General features: G+C 36.7%; 1 pseudogene; it reads left to right on the forward strand.

Annotated features, from left to right (window-relative positions):
• The first annotated feature begins 1,019 nt into the window (after positions 1-1,019).
• Positions 1,020-1,482, forward strand: LOC100401179 (large ribosomal subunit protein eL32 pseudogene; annotated as a pseudogene).
• Positions 1,483-19,686: the final 18,204 nt, after the last annotated feature.

A 19,686-nucleotide genomic window follows, 5' to 3' on the forward strand; every position in this document is an offset into this window, starting at 1 on the left:
AGGGAACAATATTTTATCTTAAATGAGGTTTTGGAACAGTATCATGGTAAGATGAGCATACTTTTGCATTTGCTTGGGAATTACCAAATTAATATTTCTAGGTGTAATTAATAGCAACTTCTTTCTGCCTTAAAATTTTCATGTTTAAATGTACACTATATGATCACCTTATGACTCTGTTTAGAGGAGTATAGCTAGCTTATTCAAAAGCACGCTTAGATTTCTTTGGTGGAATGGAGCAGAAAATGATTGTGAAAGTAACTAAAAATTATAGGAAACACTTACAAACTTGGTAGATTGCTGGAGATGTTCTTAGAGAGGTCTATTTCAGATCTGGGTCTTGTTTACTGACTTTCTACAACCTTCTAATGGGGGTTGCATTTTGAGGACCCTGCTTTCTCAGCACTGAGCTCTCCATATGTCTTTGAAGTGCTATGTTTTGCTTTGATCTTAAAATCATTTTTCACCATGTTTTGATGATTAGTAATGGTTAAAGTCACAAAGTCAGAACATGATTTTACTCATTCTCTCTTGTAGAATTAATTGGAACCTCAAAGCTAAACCAAAGTTCCTCTTCGATAAAACATACTCGAAGTAGTTTTTCAAACTCATTTTCCCATCTTCCTGAAAAAGAGATACACAGACTTGTGACAACAAATAAATACCCACACATGCCTTGAAGATTGTTTCTTTTTTAAAGTGAAACTTACTTTACTACAAAAACATGAGCATGTCTTGAGGGTGGCCAGGTACTTTGATTTTCTTATATATACCCAGAGACTTTATTTACCACGGTTTTAGTTGTTGGTTGTAAAGTAAGATTACCTAAATATCCAGAATGATTTCAAATAGAAGGCTGGGCATTTGAATGTAGGATCCAAAGATCCATAAACTAATATCTTTTTTAGTAGAAGTTGCTAGATATTCTGCCAATGTAGTTCATGATAAATTGTGCCCTGCCCCCTTCCCTCTTTCTCGGCGCTGCCTACGGTGGTAGCAGCGATCTCCTCCTTGGGATCATGGCCGCCCTTAGACTCCTTGTGAAACCCAAGATCGTCAAAAAGAGAACCAAGAAATTCATCCGGCACCAGTCAGAGCGTTACGTCAAAAATTAAACGTAACTGGTGGAAACCCAGAGGCATTGACAACAGGGTTCGTAGAAGGTTCAAGGGTCAGATCTTGACGCCTAACATTGGTTATGGGAGCAACAGGAAAACAGAGCACATGCTGCCCAGTGGCTTCCAGAAGTTTCTGGTCCACAATGTCAAGGAGCTGGAAGTGCTGCTGATGTGTAACAAATCTTACTGTGCTGAGATTGCTCACAATAGTTCCTCCAAGAACTGTAGAGCCATCATGAAAAGAGCTGCCCAGCTGGCCATCAGAGTCACTAACCCCAATGCCAGGCTGCGCAATGAAGAAAATGAGCAGACAACTTACATGCACGTTTTGCATTTAAATAAAACTTGCATCTTCCTTCCTTGAAAAAAAATTGTGCCCTGCTTACTTTAAGGCAGTTTTAAGAGCTTTCCTACATAAAGATGATTGGCCATCACCATTATCAAATTGAATGTAAATTCATATATAATTTATGAAACTATGCTATAATCTGAGAAGTAGACTAAATGGACTCAGTGCCTGTTCTGTTAGGAGTTTCACTTCCTTGGGACGCTATTAGTGTGGATCAAGTGATGACTTACTACTGAGGAGATGAGAGTAAGTACAATGAGAGCAATGCAAACTTTATTGTGCTTACTATGTTTCTGGAAATGCAAAAGAAGTCTCCTGGACTTAGAAATTGTTTCAATGGCTGAAGTCATGATTGAGAAATCCGTATGGGAAAGACAACATTTAAAATAAAAGGCATTCCAAGCACACAAAACAGCAGGCGTATGGATTAAACATCAAGGTGATAGCATACAAAGTAGGGGAAATTTGTGGAAATCTGTGATACGGGGCATCTTTCAATAAGCAATGCTGTTGTGACACTTAATATAGTTTATGGTTTCCAAACATATATATGGAATAATGGAGCACAAAAGAACTACATCAATGATCTGTCCCTGCTTCTGTTTAAATCACTTCACCTATGTCATTGATCTCATCCTCTGCTACCTTCTCTGGGTTTTGTCATCCTTATCTTCAGGTTCCCTCTTGCTTATAGGTCTTTTCAGTCTTCTATAAACATTTTCAAGTCTATACCACACTTCAATCAAACAAAATAGAACAATCTTCTTTTCACACTGCATTCCACTTTCCCTTTTTTACCCTTTGAACTCCATGTCTTTCTGTTGTCCTACTTGTAGTCTGTCTAAACTTCCAGGCTGGACTAATGCCCTATTTACTTGCATTATTTTCTTTTATTTTACAAATACATATGTAGTTACAATTACATATTATTAAACATATTATTAAACCTATTATTAAACATAGGTTGGAGGCTAAGTACACTTCTAATATCTTTATATGCATTTTATTTAATTCTCATAACAACACTATGAGGAGGGTACTATTATTTCCATTTTAAAGATGAGAAAAGTGAGGCATGTTAAGTACCTAGCCCAGTTAATAAATTGCGGAAGGAAAATTCTAACCCCAGCACTCTGGCTCTAGAGTTCCTACTCCTAACTGTGATGCTCTTCTCTTTCAGAAAGTTCTCTTCAAAGTGTCCAAGAAACTGCCAGGCTGTCAGGAAAAAAGAAACACTAATAGAGAGCTCCATTGGCAAAGGCTAGATATTAGGCAAGGCCACAACTTGTTGGCCACCTCAGCAGTTTAAAGCTTTATTTTTAAAACAACATGAGAAGTATAGGCGAGTCTTCAGGGCCCAGTGCTCTGCATTTAGAAAATAACAAAACACTGGATGAAACACATTTTTGCTGTTATTGTTGTTTTTTTTTTGTTTTTTTAAGGGGAAAAAAAGAAAAAGAGGGAAAAAGGAATATTACTTCATTCCTAAAATGGGTTTCAATAATGGCCGATCAATATTTTGAGTGTTTAAAGTGGTTAATGCATATTTTATGTGTTTAAAATGGAGAACTCTATTGTGTTTATTTGTTCTGGCTCTGAGTTCGAGTCCTGGATATCGTTATCAATTTGTTGTCTCGTTGAATCTAAATCTCATTATGTGTCTTATGTATCTGGGTGTTAAGATCTCTTGTTACATTAATCCTTTTACCCTTGCATCCTTGTAGCTTTGAAATCTATTTTATTAAGTGTGAGAATTGCAACTCCTGCTTTTTATTTATTTATTTTTGCTCTCCATTTGGTTGGTGAGTTTTTTTCCATCCCCTTGTTTTGAGTCTTTGTATATCTTTAGATATATCGTTAGATTTTGTGGATAATGTATATTTTGTGTGTTTAAAATGGAGAGCCCTATTGAGTTTATTTGTTCTGCATCTTAGTTCCAGTCCCGGATATTGTTATCAATTTTCTGTCTCGTTGAATCTAAATCTCATTATGCGTCTTATGTATCTGAGTGTTAAGATCTCTTATTATTACATTAATCCTTTTATCCTTGTATCCTTGTAGCTTTGAAATCTATTTTGTCAAATGTGAAAATTGCAACTCCTGCTTTTTATTTATTTATTTTTGCTCTCCATTTGGTTGGTATGCTTTTTTTCCAACCTTTATTTTGAGTCTATGTATATCTTTGGATATACTGTTAGATTTTGTCTGTATCTTTTGATTGGGAGATTTGGTTGATTTAAATTTAGGGTTGCTGCCGTTTGATATTAACTGGCTATTTTGTCCTTTCGTTGATAAAAATTCTTCTTTATGTTAATGCTCTTTACTTTTTGGTGTATTTTTAGAAAGGGTCATACTGGTTGTTCCTTTCTGTGTATAGTGCTTCTTTTAGAAGTTCTTGTAAAGCAGGCCTGGTGGTAATAAAATCTCTGAGTACTTGCTTGTTCCTAAAAAATTTTATTTTTCCTTCAAATGTAAAGCTTAAATTGGCAGGATATGAAATTGTGGGCTGAAAGTTCTGTTGATTAAGTATATTGAATATTGGCCCCACTCTCTTCTAGCTTGTAGGGTTTCCGTTGAGAGATCTGCTGTAAGCCTAATAGGCTTACCTTTATGGGTAACTTGATCTTTCTCTCTGGCTGCCCTTAATATTTTCTCCTTCGTTTTGATCTTGGTGAATCTAACGATTATATGCCTTGGGGTTGGTCTTCTTGAGGAATATCTTTGTGGTGTTCTCTGTATTGCCTGGGGTTGAATAGTGTCCTGCTTTGCTAAATTAGGAAAAATTTCCTGGATAATGTCCTGGAGAGTATTTTCCAGCTTGAATTCATTCTCTCCGTCACATTCAGGTACACCAATCAAGCGTATATTAGGTCTTTTCACATAATCCCATATTGCTTGGAGATTTTGCTCATTCCCTTTTATCCTTTTTTCTCTATTCTTGTCTTGTCATTTTGTTTCATTAAGTTGATCTTCGACCTCTGATACCCTTTCTTCTGCTTGATCCATTCGGCTGTTTAAGCTTGTACATATTTCACTAAGTTCTCGTGTTGTATTTTTCAACTCCATAAGTTCATTTATATTCCTCTCTATATTGTCTATTCTTTTCAACATTTCATCTAACCTTTTTTCCAAGTTCTTAGTTTCTTTACATTGGGTTAGAACAAGTTCCTTTAACTCCCAGAAGTTTCTTATCATCCACCTTTTAAAGCCTACTTCAGATAATGGAACACAGTCCTTTTCCATGAGGGCGTGTTCCGTTACTGATGAGTCCTTTTCCATCAGGGCTTGTTCCGTTGCTGATGGGTTCTGATTTTGAGTATACTCGGCCTTCTTAAGCTGTTTTTTTCCCTTCATTGTAGATGACCCGCCTTTCTAATTAGTTTTCTGAGTCGACGTCCGACTTATTGATTCCCAGTGCTGGGATCCGAGCAACCCACTGTGGCAGCCTAAATATCAGCGGTAAGACTGATGGTGCTCTTCTGCCCGGGAATCTCTGGTCTGGCTTCCCTCTTGAGTCCGCAACAAGCGGCTCTGAGTTCCAGGAGCTCCAAACTCCGGTCAGTAGGGGAAACAGTCCCGTTGGCTCTGCGTGAAGAGCTGCTGTGCCGAGACGCCGGCAAAACCGCTGCGGCAGCCACAAGAGTCGCGCTGGCGACCCGTGGGGCTCCCCCACTGGGAATCGGCTGATCCGTGAGTGATGAAAATTCGTCTAAAAGTGTGGCGTCATCTAGTCCTCTGGGCTTTCACTGGGAGCTACAATCCTGAGCTGTTAGTGGTCGGCCATCTTGGATCAATCTGAAACACATTTTGAATGCTACCCTATATAGAGTGCCTGGCAGTGTTTCCACTCTATTGGTATCTTTCTGCAGGTACATTTCATGCATTAAGTAGTCTTTCACCAGATTCAAGGAAGGGCAGCTACTTTTCATCAGTGGAAATTACTAGCTCTTCATTTTTTCTTTTTTCATTCATTTATTACTTGAATACATGATTACTAAGTGCTTTGTAAGAATTAGTAAGTAACATGTTGGAGTCACACCAATTGCTTTGTCTCCAGGAGGACATTCTAACAGTCTGACATCTAACTTACGTGGAAAAAATGGTCAACTTACATATTCTTTCCCCCACCCCTCACTACACCCTAAAACACTGCCAGCCAATTATAAGGAAAAAATCCAGCAATTTCCTATCTCTGTTTCTGCTGAGATATTTAAATTAAATGCATTCTGCTCTGAAGTATATTTGATTTTCTTTGTTTTTCTTGCTGATTCTTCCCCATACCCCACATTTGAATCAAGTTTCTGTGATGCCTTTTTCTGCTAAATTGGGATGTTGATTCCACTTCACCTAAGGATGACTTCTATTATTTGCCAGTTTATTGCTGAAGTCTCTTTGATGATGGTTAGTATCTACCTGCTGATTGCTCTTGTTATCTACCACCGAAGTCTCAGGTTCTTTCCGGGCTGTTAGAAGATCCTATAGCTACTACAGTATCTTAGAAAAACTCACAAAAAGGAATAGGAAAAATCCTGACTAAATTTTAATCTCCCAAAATCTTTGGCCTGGGAACTGAGACATTTATTTTATTTAAGACAATGCCCTTCTCTCATTAAGATTGCAAACTTTTGTCTACCTCTAAGAAAATACAAAAAGCATAAGATTAGCAGTAAATCAGTAGTAAAGTATGGCTATGGAAATGGAAGAAGGTATTCATTCAGAAAGGAATAGTCAAGAGAAATTTTTAAAAAACTGAGTAGCAAAATTGACCTTTGGACTTATACATGCAGATACATTTATCAGTGATAGTTTTTATGTGATTAAAGTAATGGAAACCAGACTAAGGTGGGTGAAGGAGTGAAAATAAAGTACAGAAATGAAAGATGGATGTAAATAATTCTTCTTTCAAGTACAAAAGAAAAATTAAGAAGCAAAATATGGAACACCTATAGAAAGTCTTTAAACATAGGTGTTAGGGCATGTGTATGTGTGTGTATGTGTATGTGACAGAGAGAGAGTTTACTAAAATAAAAATTGTATACTCAATTTCCAAATTAGTTGTGTCTCATGTTACATAATATATATATTCTTCAAAAGAATATGAGGCTAAATTTTGTTGAAGTGTTTTAGCTACAACAGGAAAATAATTTAGAAATGATCTCTTGTGAATCAGTGATTAATTTTGAGCAACTTTTCACATTATCTCTGTGACTATCTGAGTACTTTTATTCCTACTTGTCTAGCTTTCTTTAAATCAGTTATACTCATTTATATTCACACTAGATATTTAGCCTTGCTTAATACCCATAACTTTTAGTGCTATCTCCCAGATTCTACTATTATCTAAAATTATTTGAGCCTGGTTATGTTATTGACTAATATCATGTTTTCATATCCCAGCTAAGGGCTACTCAAGTAATATTTTCAAGTAAAGAAGACTGGATGCCCTGTATCTGGAATAATACTTAATAACTTTAGACTACCTTTATCAGAGGAGTTCCGTTATATCTGTAGTTTGCCAGATATAATTAAACTTCTCTGATAAAGGTAGTCTAAAGGTGTTAAGTATTATGTATTATTAATATCGTTATACTTACTAGGCACATTTCTTTCTTTTTTTCTTTTTTGTGTTTTTTTTTTTTGAAATAGACTCTCCCTCTGTTACCAGACTGGCATGATCTCAGCTCATTGCAACCTTCACCTCCCATGTTCAAGTGATCCTCCTGCCTCAGCCTCCCAAGTAGTTGGGACTACAGGCGCAAGCCACCAGGCCCAGCTAATTTTTTGTGTTTTTAGTAGAGACGGGGTTTCATCATGTTGACCAGGATAGTCTTGATGTCTTGACCTAATTATCTGCCTGCCTCAGTCTCCCAAAGTGCTGGGATTAGTGTTTTTAAATATGGAAACAAAGGAATCCAATTTCTCACCCTAAAAGTGGGCATATAATGATGAACTACGACAAGAAAATATGTTCAACCTTTGATAATAAAAAAGAAGTTAAAAGCTAAATAAATCAAAATATTAAATAAAATGTGGAGGACAAGCTTACAAGAAAGCTACAAATTAATCTGACTGTGGTAAAACATCGCCCATCAATAGAACATGATACATGGGTATAAATTAGCTCTTCCTCATGAAAATCTAAGATCTCCTGTAACATCTACTCATCATCCTCTAGGGTAACAGAAAAGTCTGTTTATTTTTCCCACATTTATTGGCCTTTTGCATATTTGAATACAGTATATATGTTACTCCATCCCAAGTATTCTGATTTTCTAATTTAATTATTAATGCCTTCTTAAAACAGCTTCAGCTTTTCTGGATTTTATGATACTTAGTTTTCTAATGTGTTCCAGTTTGCTAATATTCAAATAAAATGTAATGTTCAAAACCAAATATGGTATTCTATTAGTTAATTAAGAATTTTATAAATATGTATTGGGTACTTAATAGGTACTATTTCAGACACTTGGGGATAGAAATAGTGAGTGACATAGACTTCATGTAGCTAACAAGTCACATGTATATGTGACATATAATCAGCTCCTTTTGTGATAGTTCAGCTTCTTTTGTGATAATTTCTGAAATATTTCAGGAACCATACAAGTATTCTTGGGCTTTCTTTAAATGTGTTTTTTCCTCATTCCCTTGATTCTCATGCAGAAAAAATAATAGAGAAATAGAGAAGGGAATAAGGAAATATTATGATAGAAAAGCTGTTAGCTGGGTCTCATTTCTACTCGGGCTCCTTTTTTGTGGTTATAGTTCACAACTGCTTGTGGGTATAGACTATTTATTGAGTCAACAGAGAACTGTTTCCAATATCCCTGCTCAAATAATTTGGACATCACAGAAATGTGTTTTGAAAATAAAACTATACAATTGACATATATTGTATGGAACAGACAAACCAAACACTTATTTTAAAGTGACAGAAAGAGTGGAACGTGGGACAGTAAGCCTGTTTTCTGATTGAACACACTAACAATTTAAAGGAAATCTTTGTCTTTCAGAAAGAGCACACAAGGAGTATTACAAGGTGTTTGTTAGTCTTCAAAGCAAAGAAAAACAAGAACCACAGATTCCCCCTCAAGAAATACTCTAGGAGGTGAGTATCTTCTAGGGCTGTTACAAGTTCTTTTTTCAGCTGTCTTTACAGGTGTATGATTATTATGGAGATAAATAATAGAGTTCCAATGATCATAGATTAAAATTTCATAGCTAATTCACGTTGTTGTTCTGGGTGTTTGCTTAGGTCCAGTCTGATATTCTTTTTTGATTATTTTAAAATAAATAATCATTTAGGTTTCTAGGTTATAGCCAGCATCTTGAGTCCAATGTATTGTGAGAAACTGGAGATCATCTCTTTGAGGCTTCAAGGCCAAGGAAGAGCAAAATCAGTAGACTTCTGTCTTAGTGGCCAGTACTTTCCCCAGACAGCAACTCTTTACTGTGAGCTCCTTCTGTTAAAAAAGGTCCCAGTCTTTTACATCCACCAGTCCAATGGCAATCACCATCTTTATAATGTGTGTGTATGTGTGTGTGTAAATACTCAATGATTGGATTTGTGTCATTTGTTCCTGGTTATTTTCCAGGGAATTGTTTAATTTGCAATAATAATGGTGACAGTGGGTATATCACTGCCAAACTCAGGGGTAAGTTTGCTCACTAGCTCCATTCATTTCCTTCAGGATCCTTTTCTCCAGGCAGTGTCCGAACTCCCTAGATGCTCTTCATCCAGGCTTGTACATTCAGAGTCCAGCAGTTTGTCTTCAGTTGGGGACCCAGCAAAAGCAGAGTGAAGAGCCTCTAGTGTTCTTTTTTGCTCTCCTCCTAAGGTCTCTTTCTAACTTCCATTTAGTCCTTTCTCTTGATTTGTCACTACACTGTTTTCTCTTTTCTTACCATGAGACTCTGTCATCTAGACATGGAAGGAAGGAAGGAAGGAAGGAAGGAAGGAAGGAAGGAAGGAAGGAAGGAAGGAAGGGAGGGAGGGAGGGAGGGAGGGAGGGAGGGAGGGAGGGACGGAAGGAGGGAGGGAGGGAAGGAAATGAGGGAGGGGAAGGAAGAAAGAAGGGAAAAAAATGTTCATCATTGGTCATTAGAGAAATGCAAAGCAAACCACATGGAGATATAATCTCACACGAGTTAGAATGGTGATCTTTAAAAAATCTGGAGCGAACAGACGCTAGAGAGGATGTGGAGAAAAAGGAAGACTTTTACACTATTGTGGGAGTGCAAATTAGTTCAACCATTGTGGAAGACAGTGTGGCAATTCCTCCAGGATCTAGAAATAAAAATTCCATTTGACCCAGCCATCCCATTACTGGGTATATACCCAAAGGATTATAAATTGTTCTATTATAAAGACACATGCACACGTATGTTCATTGTGGCACTGTTTACAATAGCAAAGACCTGGAACTAACCCAAATGCCCATCAATGATAGACTGGACAAGGAAAATGTAGCACATTTACACCATGGAATACTATGTAGCCATAAAAAATAAGTTCGTGTCCTTTGTAGAGACATGGATGAATCTGGAAACCATCATTCTCAGCAAACTGACACAAGAACAGAAAATCAAACACCGCATGTTTTCACTCATAGGCAGGTGATGAACAATAAGAACACTTGGGCACAGGGAAGGGAACAACACTCACTGGGCTAGGTTGATGGGGGTGGAGGGGAGGGGAGGGGATGGACAGTGGGGGGCAGGGAGGATGGGGAGGGATAACACCAGAAGAAATGTCTGATGTAGGCAACGGGGTAGGGAGGATGGAGACAGCAAACCACCATGGCATGTATGTATACATGCAACAATCCTGCAGGAGGGGCGAAGTACATATGTACCCCAGAGCTGAAAATACAATTAAAAAAATGAGTTGTGCATTGTTTGGCTAACTATATATTCCAATTTGCTTTAAGGATTTCCCATAAATTTAGGCCCTGCCCCCTTTTACTCTCCAATTACTAGTAGTCCATTTTCACTTTCAAACGTATTCCATTTGGACCATCACATGTATAGTAACCTTAATCATACTTTCAATAACTGTAGAGTATTTCCTTCTTTTGAGCTTATTTATTGTTGGTAGTTGGCATGTTTTTTCTTATAATCGTGTTTGTTCAGTATGTTGCCTGTGCCCCTTAGGAACACATCTATTTTGTTCGTTGTGTATGAATGTGTTAACATATGAACAGTATGTGTGTCCCCCGCATTTAATAAATTGGTGTGGCTCATCCTTAATTATATATCTGTTTATTCACTCACAGCACTAGATATATCTCTTGTCATTTTACACTAGTTAAAAAATAAACTGTGACACTATTTGGAGTACTGTTCAATGTTAGCATTAAAAATTTCTAAAAAACAGGTGATCAAGTTTGAATTTAAAAATAAACATAAATCATTTTCCCTGTTGAGTAATTAATGCATAATTACATAATTACTTTATCACATAGCTCTCATCAAATAATTATATATGGCCTTTAGGCAAGATTTCTGTGCTCTGAGAGTTTTAGATACATGATTAATTAGTTAGGGATTTTTTTTTTTCTTAAAGGGAAGGATTATTTACTATACTTTTTTATTTTAAATCAAATAACTATATAATTAAATATGCCATTCTTTGGTTATAAAAATGGTTTCAATTCTCCATCCTTTCTGAAATCACATTCTTTGTAATGTGGCTTTGCAGCACATCCTGTAAAGAAGTAGATTCTAAGTTCTTCTTTTGTACCTGGGCTGGTTTTGTGACTTGTTTTATTTAACAGATTAAGTAGTAGTAATTTGCCAGATCAAAGGCTTCAATGGGTCTTTCACGCTTTTGCTTATTTTCTTGGAACTCTGCTCAGCTACCATAGCACAAGTGTGGGCTAACCTGCTGAATGATGAGATGCATGGCCACGCCATCCCAGTTACCTCTGTTGAAGGCTGAATGCCAGAAATGAAGGAGGTCAGCCTAGAAAAGCCATCCTCTAGCTGATCGAATGGCTAACCAAGAAAACTGTGTATGACTAAATCCACCCAGCTCGGGTACCAACTGACCTTGGCTCAGATCAGCAAAACTACCTAGTTGACCTATTGATTCAAGACGTTAAGATTAGAATAGTTTGTTACAAAGTAATGGCTCACTGACATGATGCATTTTGGATATACTTACTTAACTAAATAGATAACACTTCAAAATAACATAACCAATTTAAATTCCCTTCGCTAGCCAAACAATTCAATCTAAATGTCCTAGTGGTACTTGAACTGGTGATATCCAAAAAATAGTATGTTACCTCAAAACTATTCCTTTCTTCCAAATTTTGTCTGATCACTCTACTAAAACTAAGAAAATGTATTTATTTCTACATTTGCTAGTTTTCTACATGAAGTTATTTCCCACAGCCAGTGGATTTTCCATTTAAATGTTGACCAAGTATGCTCCCAACTATTCATTTTCATAGTTACTACCATATTTCAAACTGTATCATCTCTGCCCTGAAATAACTGCCTGGCCTTGAGTCTCTCTCCTTTCAGACAATCCTACCAGAGTTATTTTATATAATATGTATCTAATTTTGTATGTCATTTTTCTTTAAACAAATGTTTATGGAAAATTTAAATTTAAATACCCTTTGTATTAGCAAGTATATTTTTTTCGTGTATAGTAAATACTCAAAGCCTCCATCCTAGGTAAAATAATATTCATTATAGTAAAATTAGCTTTTATTTTCAAAAGAGCTCATATAGATAGTAACTTTATGAACAATTTTAAAAATTGTTGTTTCTCTCTTGACATATTAAAGAACAAGAATAACCAAGTTAACAAATTGCATGTTATGAGTCAAATCCAGTTCTTATTGCATAGGTACTAAAGTTCATATGCTTTTGCACTTCCAATATTGACTCCTTTTATTTACATTCCCTTCCATCCTAAACACTGCATGTCCCTTAAATTGTCTTTGCTCAAGATGCTTCTTCTGCCACAAATGTCCTTTCTCATTCTAATTCTAGGAAAAATTAAGTTCATCTTCCAGAAACAGATTAAGAGATCATCTCAGTAAAACCTTACTTGATAATTTAGTCAGAAATAATTTCTCATCTCTGTGCTCCCAACAGAGTTTTATGTTAACATTAATATGAAATTTAACACTTTGTATTTGCTTATATACAGATATGCTTTCTGCTTGACTGTGAGCTCTTTGAGGACAAATGATTATTTAATTTTTATATTTATATCTTTAAATTCTAATAAAGTGCTTGACAGTAGATATATGACAATCTATCAATATGTCTATTACAACACATTTGAAGTACAATGTGTAGAACTTTTTTCTTATTGATTCTTAGTAAATGTCTGTACAGAGAAACTGCAGTAGGTAATTCATGAGCAAACCCTTGCATTTAGAATTGTTTTTATATTCTAGACTAAGCAATTTTGAAGCAGGTATTATTATTCCTACATTATAAATGAAGAAACCTAGAATAGTAAAGGGATTTTACAAGAATCACAAAGGTTCATTTTAACTTTACAGCTGCATCTCTTTTTACTTGACTAGAATTTCTTAGATTTAAGAAAACAATTTAATCACAATGTAGCATACATTAACATTCCCAAAGTATTCAAGTAACTGCAGAGGTTAAATGTACTGAAAGGTTAAAAGTGTGCATGAACATTTTAAGGTGCATTTTCCCTAACATACACTGTGTTTTCTCATATATAGGTTCATTGTAATTCTGGAGTCTTACTGCCCTGAACAGAAATGACTGTTCATTTTTTTTTTAAACTGTCATATAAACAACCATGAAAATTGCAAATTATTTCATATTTTTCAAAATATGGAAATGAGTGGAAAACACTGGAGTAAAAATATAGTTCTCATAACACAACCATTAAGCCTCAGTTTGAATTTGTCTGACCCAGAAGTTTTACAAATGACCTTTTTTGCATGACTGCCATCCTCACTTCCTTGAAAGAATCTCCTTTATTCTCTGGCACTACATGCATTTTTCCTATCTTGAAGTTGGACTTTCTTTGTTAATCTACTTGGACATTCAAATGCACGGGGTGGGGATTTATCTCCTTTATAGATTCTGCCATAACAGTACATTCTTTCCAGGCAATGAAGAGAAAATAACAAGAATACTAAGAACATATACCAATAAAAGCAATAATGATACAGATAGTAAAGACAGTCAGCAAAACATCAAAGTTATCTCATGGTACGAAAAATGTGAATAATCACATAGATTCTGGTTTGTTTATTTATTTGGGGACAGAAGACTATCACTGATCTTATTCTAACCTAGAACTCTTGCCAGACAATTGAATATACTCTATGGGGTACAGCAGCGGTACAACTCAAAACAAATGAAAACCAATTATGCAATATTATCCTCAATAAAATGTAACTCACTAGCTGAAATTACATCCTAACTTCACATATGGGACAATTAGGCAATGTTCGTCAGGCAGGTCCTCTGATTGAGCAAAATTTTTTGGCCGGTTACATGACATATCTTTAAATGAGGAGCAAGTCTGTTGCTTATCTGAGAGTAGTGTGTGTACAGTAAATATATTCAGATGTTGTGACAAATTAAAAGAGGAAACTAATTTTTATCTTTCTGAAAGAGTAGTCCTAGTTTACCACTGGGATCTCAGTCACTGTATGTTCATTACTGATTCCCATGAGAATATCCTATTGAAATTGTAATGATTCATCAGGAGCAGTGTTGTGGAATTCAACACAGTCAAGAGTAGATGATTTCAATTTCTACTCTTCTAAAACATATCTAATGAAAATCCACTGGACTATCCTTTGGCTATCCTTTATTAACATAAATTTTTTAATTAAATATTTTCCCTGACATCTTGCCTCCTTTATTACATCCCAGTTTCATCAAGGAGAGAGAAAAGGTTAGGTACAAAGTAGAAGTTTCTCATGATATTTACTCTTTTTTTCCACATTCAAGTGAAAACTGAAAAGTTCATGAAAAGCAACTTGAGCCTTGCTTTCCTTAACTTCTGTGTAAACTAGACCATACATGGCATTCTTTGTTCCCAATAATGTGACAGAATTTTGAGGACTGTTGCAGGAAACAGAAATGGATTATAAATTATTCAAATAAGAAAAATGGATCCTGCATAGTTCATAGGATCAAAACAAAGTTGAAAACTTAGGTCTTGGGTTCAAATTGTTGGAAGAAAGAATTTGATTTGCCTAGTGAGAGCTCTTTGTCCATCCTGAGTGATATCAGTAGTGCTAGGTACTAGGGTTTGTAGTTGTAGTGTTTGAAGTAGTGAATCATTTTAGACAGATTCCACTAAAGCAATAAGTGAATTATTCTGCCAATCTTATTCTCTCCTATAATAATTCCCCGACTCATTTATTTCCTTTACACCTTACATTTAGCTCTCAAAATGAGAAAGAAAGTGAACATTCATTGATAGAATGAATGAAGACTTAGTGGTCAAGAAATCTATTCCTATCCTAAAGGTTATAGCACAAAATATATGGGTTCAAGAAGTCTCTGTTTTGAAGAAGTACAACCACCTTCTCACAATGTTTTTACTAGGCTTATTTTGTATATAATGTAATAGAACATTATGGGCATTCCATTTTGAAATTAAGAAGGATTCCATAAAAAGATACATTTTTATTAGCAAAACCAAATGTATTGTTACATTAGCCATGATTTTTGAAATATATATTATTTGGTAATTTAGGAGCACAAATAGCCATATGATGACCATAAATATTTCACACATCCTTTTTTTTTTTTTTAATTTTTTATTGGATTATAGGTTTTGGGGTACATGAGCAGAGCATGCAAGACAGTTGCGTAGGTACACACATGGCAGTGTGCTTTGCTTTTCTTCTCCCCTTCACCCACATTTGGCATTTCTCCCCAGGCTATCCCTCCCCACCTCCCCCTCCCACTGGCCCTCCCCTTTTCCCTCCAATAGACCCCAGTGTTTAGTACTCCCCTTTCTGTGTCCATGTGTTCTTATTTTTCATCACCCACCTATGAGTGAGAATATGCGGTGTTTCATTTTCTGTTCTTGTGTCAGTTTGCTGAGGATGATGTTTTCCAGATTCATCCATGTCCCTACAAACGACACGAACTCATCATTTCTGATTGCTGCATAATATTCCATGGTGTATATGTGCCACATTTTTCCAATCCAGTCTATTATCAATGGGCATTTGGGTTGATTCCAGGTCTTTGCTATTGTAAACAGTGCTGCAATGAACATTCGTGTACATGTGTCCTTATAGTAGAACGATTTATAGTCTTTTGGATATATACCCAGTAATGGGATTGCTGGGTCAAATGGAATTTCTATTTCTAAGGCCTTGAGGAATCGCCACACTGTCTTCCACAATGGTTGAACTAATTTACACTCCCACCAACAGTGTAAAAGTGTTCCTTTTTCTCCACATCCTCTCCAGCATCTGTTGTCTCCAGATTTTTTAATGATCGCCATTCTAACTGGCGTGAGATGGTATCTCAATGTGGTTTTGATTTGCATCTCTCTGATGACCAGTGACGATGAGCATTTTTTCATATGATTGTTGGCCTCATATATGTCTTCTTTCGTAAAGTATCTGTTCATATCCTTTGCCCACTTTTGAATGGGCTTGTTTGTTTTTTTCCTGTAAATCTGCTTGAGTTGTTTGTAAATTGTGGATATCAGCCCTTTGTCAGATGGGTAGACTGCGAAAATATTTTCCCATTCTGTTGGTTGCCGATCCACTCTAGTGACTGTTTCTTTTGCCGTGCAGAAGCTGTGGAGTTTGATTAGGTCCCATTTGTCTATTTTGGCTTTTGTTGCCAATGCTCTTGGTGTTTTGTTCATGAAGTCCTTGCCTACTCCTATGTCCTGGATAGTTTTGCCTAGATTTCCTTCTAGGGTTTTTATGGTGCCAGGTCTTATGTTTAAGTCTTTAATCCATCTGGAGTTAATTTTAGTGTAAGGTGTCAGGAAGGGGTCCAGTTTCTGCTTTCTGCACATGGCTAGCCAGTTTTCCCAACACCATTTGTTAAACATGGAATCCTTGCCCCATTGCTTGTTTTTGTCAGGTTTATCAAAGATTGTATAGTTGTATGTATGTTGTGTTGCCTCCGGTGCCTCTGTTTTGTTCCATTGGTCTATATCTCTGTTTTGGTACCAGTACCATGCTGTTTTGATTACTGTAGCCTTGTAGTATAGTTTGAAATCCGGTAGTGTGATGCCCCCCGCTGTGTTCTTTTTCCTTAGAATTGACTTGGCTATGCGGGCTCTCTTTTGGTTCCATATGAAGTTCATGGTGGTTTTTTCCAGTTCTGTGAAGAAAGTCAATGGTAGCTTGATGGGGATAGCGTTGATTCTGTAAATTACTTTGGGCAGTATAGCCATTTTCACAATATTAATTCTTCCTAACCATGAACATGGAATGTTTCTCCATCTGTTTGTGTCCTCTCTGATTTCGTTGAGCAGTGGTTTGTAGTTCTCCTTGAAGAGGTCCCTTACGTTCCTTGTGAGTTGTATTCCAAGGTATTTTATTCTTTTTGTAGCAATTGCGAATGGCAGTTCGCTCTTGATTTGGCTTTCTTTAAGTCTGTTATTGGTGTAGACGAATGCTTGTGATTTTTGCACATTGATTTTATATCCTGAGACTTTGCTGAAGTTGTTTATCAGTTTCAGGAGTTTTTGGGCTGAGGCGATGGGGTCTTCTAGGTATACTATCATGTCGTCTGCAAATAGAGACAATTTGGCTTCCACCTTTCCTATTTGAATGCCCTTTATTTCTTTTTCTTGCCTGATTGCTCTGGCTAGAACTTCCAGTACTATATTGAATAGGAGTGGTGAAAGAGGGCATCCTTGTCTAGTGCCGGATTTCAAAGGGAATGCTTCCAGTTTTTGCCCATTCAGTATGATACTGGCTGTTGGTTTGTCATAAATAGCTTTTATTACTTTGAGATACGTTCCATCGATACCGAGTTTATTGAGGGTTTTTAGCATAAAGGGCTGTTGAATTTTGTCAAATGCCTTCTCTGCGTCAATTGAGATAATCATGTGGTTTTTGTTTTTGGTTCTGTTTATGTGGTGAATTACGTTGATAGACTTGCGTATGTTGAACCAGCCTTGCATCCCCGGGATGAATCCTACTTGATCATGATGAATAAGTTTTTTGATTTGCTGTTGCAATCGGCTTGCCAATATTTTATTGAAGATTTTTGCATCTATGTTCATCATGGATATTGGCCTGAAGTTTTCTTTTCTCGTTGGGTCTCTGCCGGGTTTTGGTATCAGGATGATGTTGGTCTCATAAAATGATTTGGGAAGGATTCCCTCTTTTTGGATTGTTTGAAATAGTTTTAGAAGGAATGGTACCAGCTCCTCCTTGTGTGTCTGATAGAATTCGGCTGTGAACCCATCTGGACCTGGGCTTTTTTTGTGAGGTAGGCTCTTAATTGCTGCCTCAACTTCAGACCTTGTTATTGGTCTATTCATAGTTTCAGCTTCCTCCTGGTTTAGGCTTGGGAGGATACAGGAGTCCAGGAATTTATCCATTTCTTCCAGGTTTACTAGTTTATGCGCATAGAGTTGTTTGTAATATTCTCTGATGATGGTTTGAATTTCTGTGGAATCTGTGGTGATTTCCCCTTTATCATTTTTTATTGCCTCTATTTGGTTGTTCTCTCTTTTATTTTTAATCAATCTGGCTAGTGGTCTGTCTATTTTGTTGATCTTTTCAAAAAACCAGCTCTTGGATTTATTGATTTTTTGAAGGGTTTTTCGTGTCTCAATCTCCTTCAGCTCAGCTCTGATCTTAGTAATTTCTTGTCTTCTGCTGGGTTTTGAGTTTTTTTGATCTTGCTCCTCTAGCTCTTTCAATTTTGACGATAGGGTGTCAATTTTGGATCTCTCCATTCTCCTCATATGGGCACTTATTGCTATATACTTTCCTCTAGAGACTGCTTTAAATGTGTCCCAGAGGTTCTGGCACGTTGTGTCTTCATTCTCATTGGTTTCGAAGAACTTCTTTATTTCTGCCTTCATTTCGTTGTTTACCCAGTCAACATTCAAGAGCCAGTTGTTCAGTTTCCATGAAGCTGTGCGGTTCTGGGTCGGTTTCTGAATTCTGAGTTCTAACTTGATTGCACTATGGTCTGAGAGGCTGTTTGTTATGATTTCAGTTGTTTTGCATTGGTTGAGCAGTGCTTTACTTCCAATTATGTGGTCAATTTTAGAGTAGGTGTGATGTGGTGCTGAGAAGAATGTATATTCTGTGGATTTGGGGTGGAGAGTTCTGTAAATGTCCACCAGGTTTGCTTGCTCCAGGTCTGAGTTCAAGCCCTGGGTATCCTTGTTGATTTTCTGTCTGGTTGATCTGTCTAGTATTGACAGTGGAGTGTTAAAGTCTCCCACTATTATTGTGTGGGAGTCTAAGTCCTTCTGTAAGTCATTAAGAACTTGCCTTATGTATCTGGGTGCTCCTGTATTGGGTCCATATATGTTTAGGATCGTTAGCTCTTCTTGTTGTATCGATCCTTTTACCATTATGTAATGGCCTTCTTTGTCTCTTTTGATCTTTGTTGCTTTAAAGTCTATTTTATCAGAGATGAGAATTGCAACTCCTGCTTTTTTTTGCTTTCCATTAGCTTGGTAAATCTTCCTCCATCCCTTTATTTTGAGCCTTTGTGTATCCTTGCATGTGAGATGGGTTTCCTGGATACAGCACACTGATGGGTTTTGGATTTTTATCCAATTTGCCAGTCTGTGTCTTTTGATTGGTGCATTTAGTCCATTTACATTTAGGGTTAATATTGTTATGTGTGAATTTGATACTGCCATTTTGATTCTAAGTGGCTGTTTTGCCTGTTAGTTGTTGTAGATTCTTCATTATGTTGAAGGTCTTTAGCATTCAGTGTGATTTTGGAATGGCTGGTACTGATTGATCCTTTCTATGTGTAGTGCCTCTTTTAGGAGCTCTTGTAAAGCAGGGCTGGTGGTGACAAAATCTCTGAGTACTTGCTTGTTCGCAAAGGATTTTATTCTTCCTTCACTTCTGAAGCTCAGTTTGGCTGGATATGAAATTCTGGGTTGAAAGTTCTTTTCTTTAAGAATGTTGAATATTGGCCCCCACTCTCTTCTGGCTTGTAGTGTTTCTGCCGAGAGATCTGCTGTGAGTCTGATGGGCTTCCCTTTGTGGGTGACCCGACCTTTCTCTCTGGCTGCCC

Source organism: Callithrix jacchus, chromosome 1, assembly GCF_049354715.1.
Source record: "Callithrix jacchus isolate 240 chromosome 1, calJac240_pri, whole genome shotgun sequence".
NCBI lineage: Eukaryota > Metazoa > Chordata > Mammalia > Primates > Cebidae > Callithrix > Callithrix jacchus.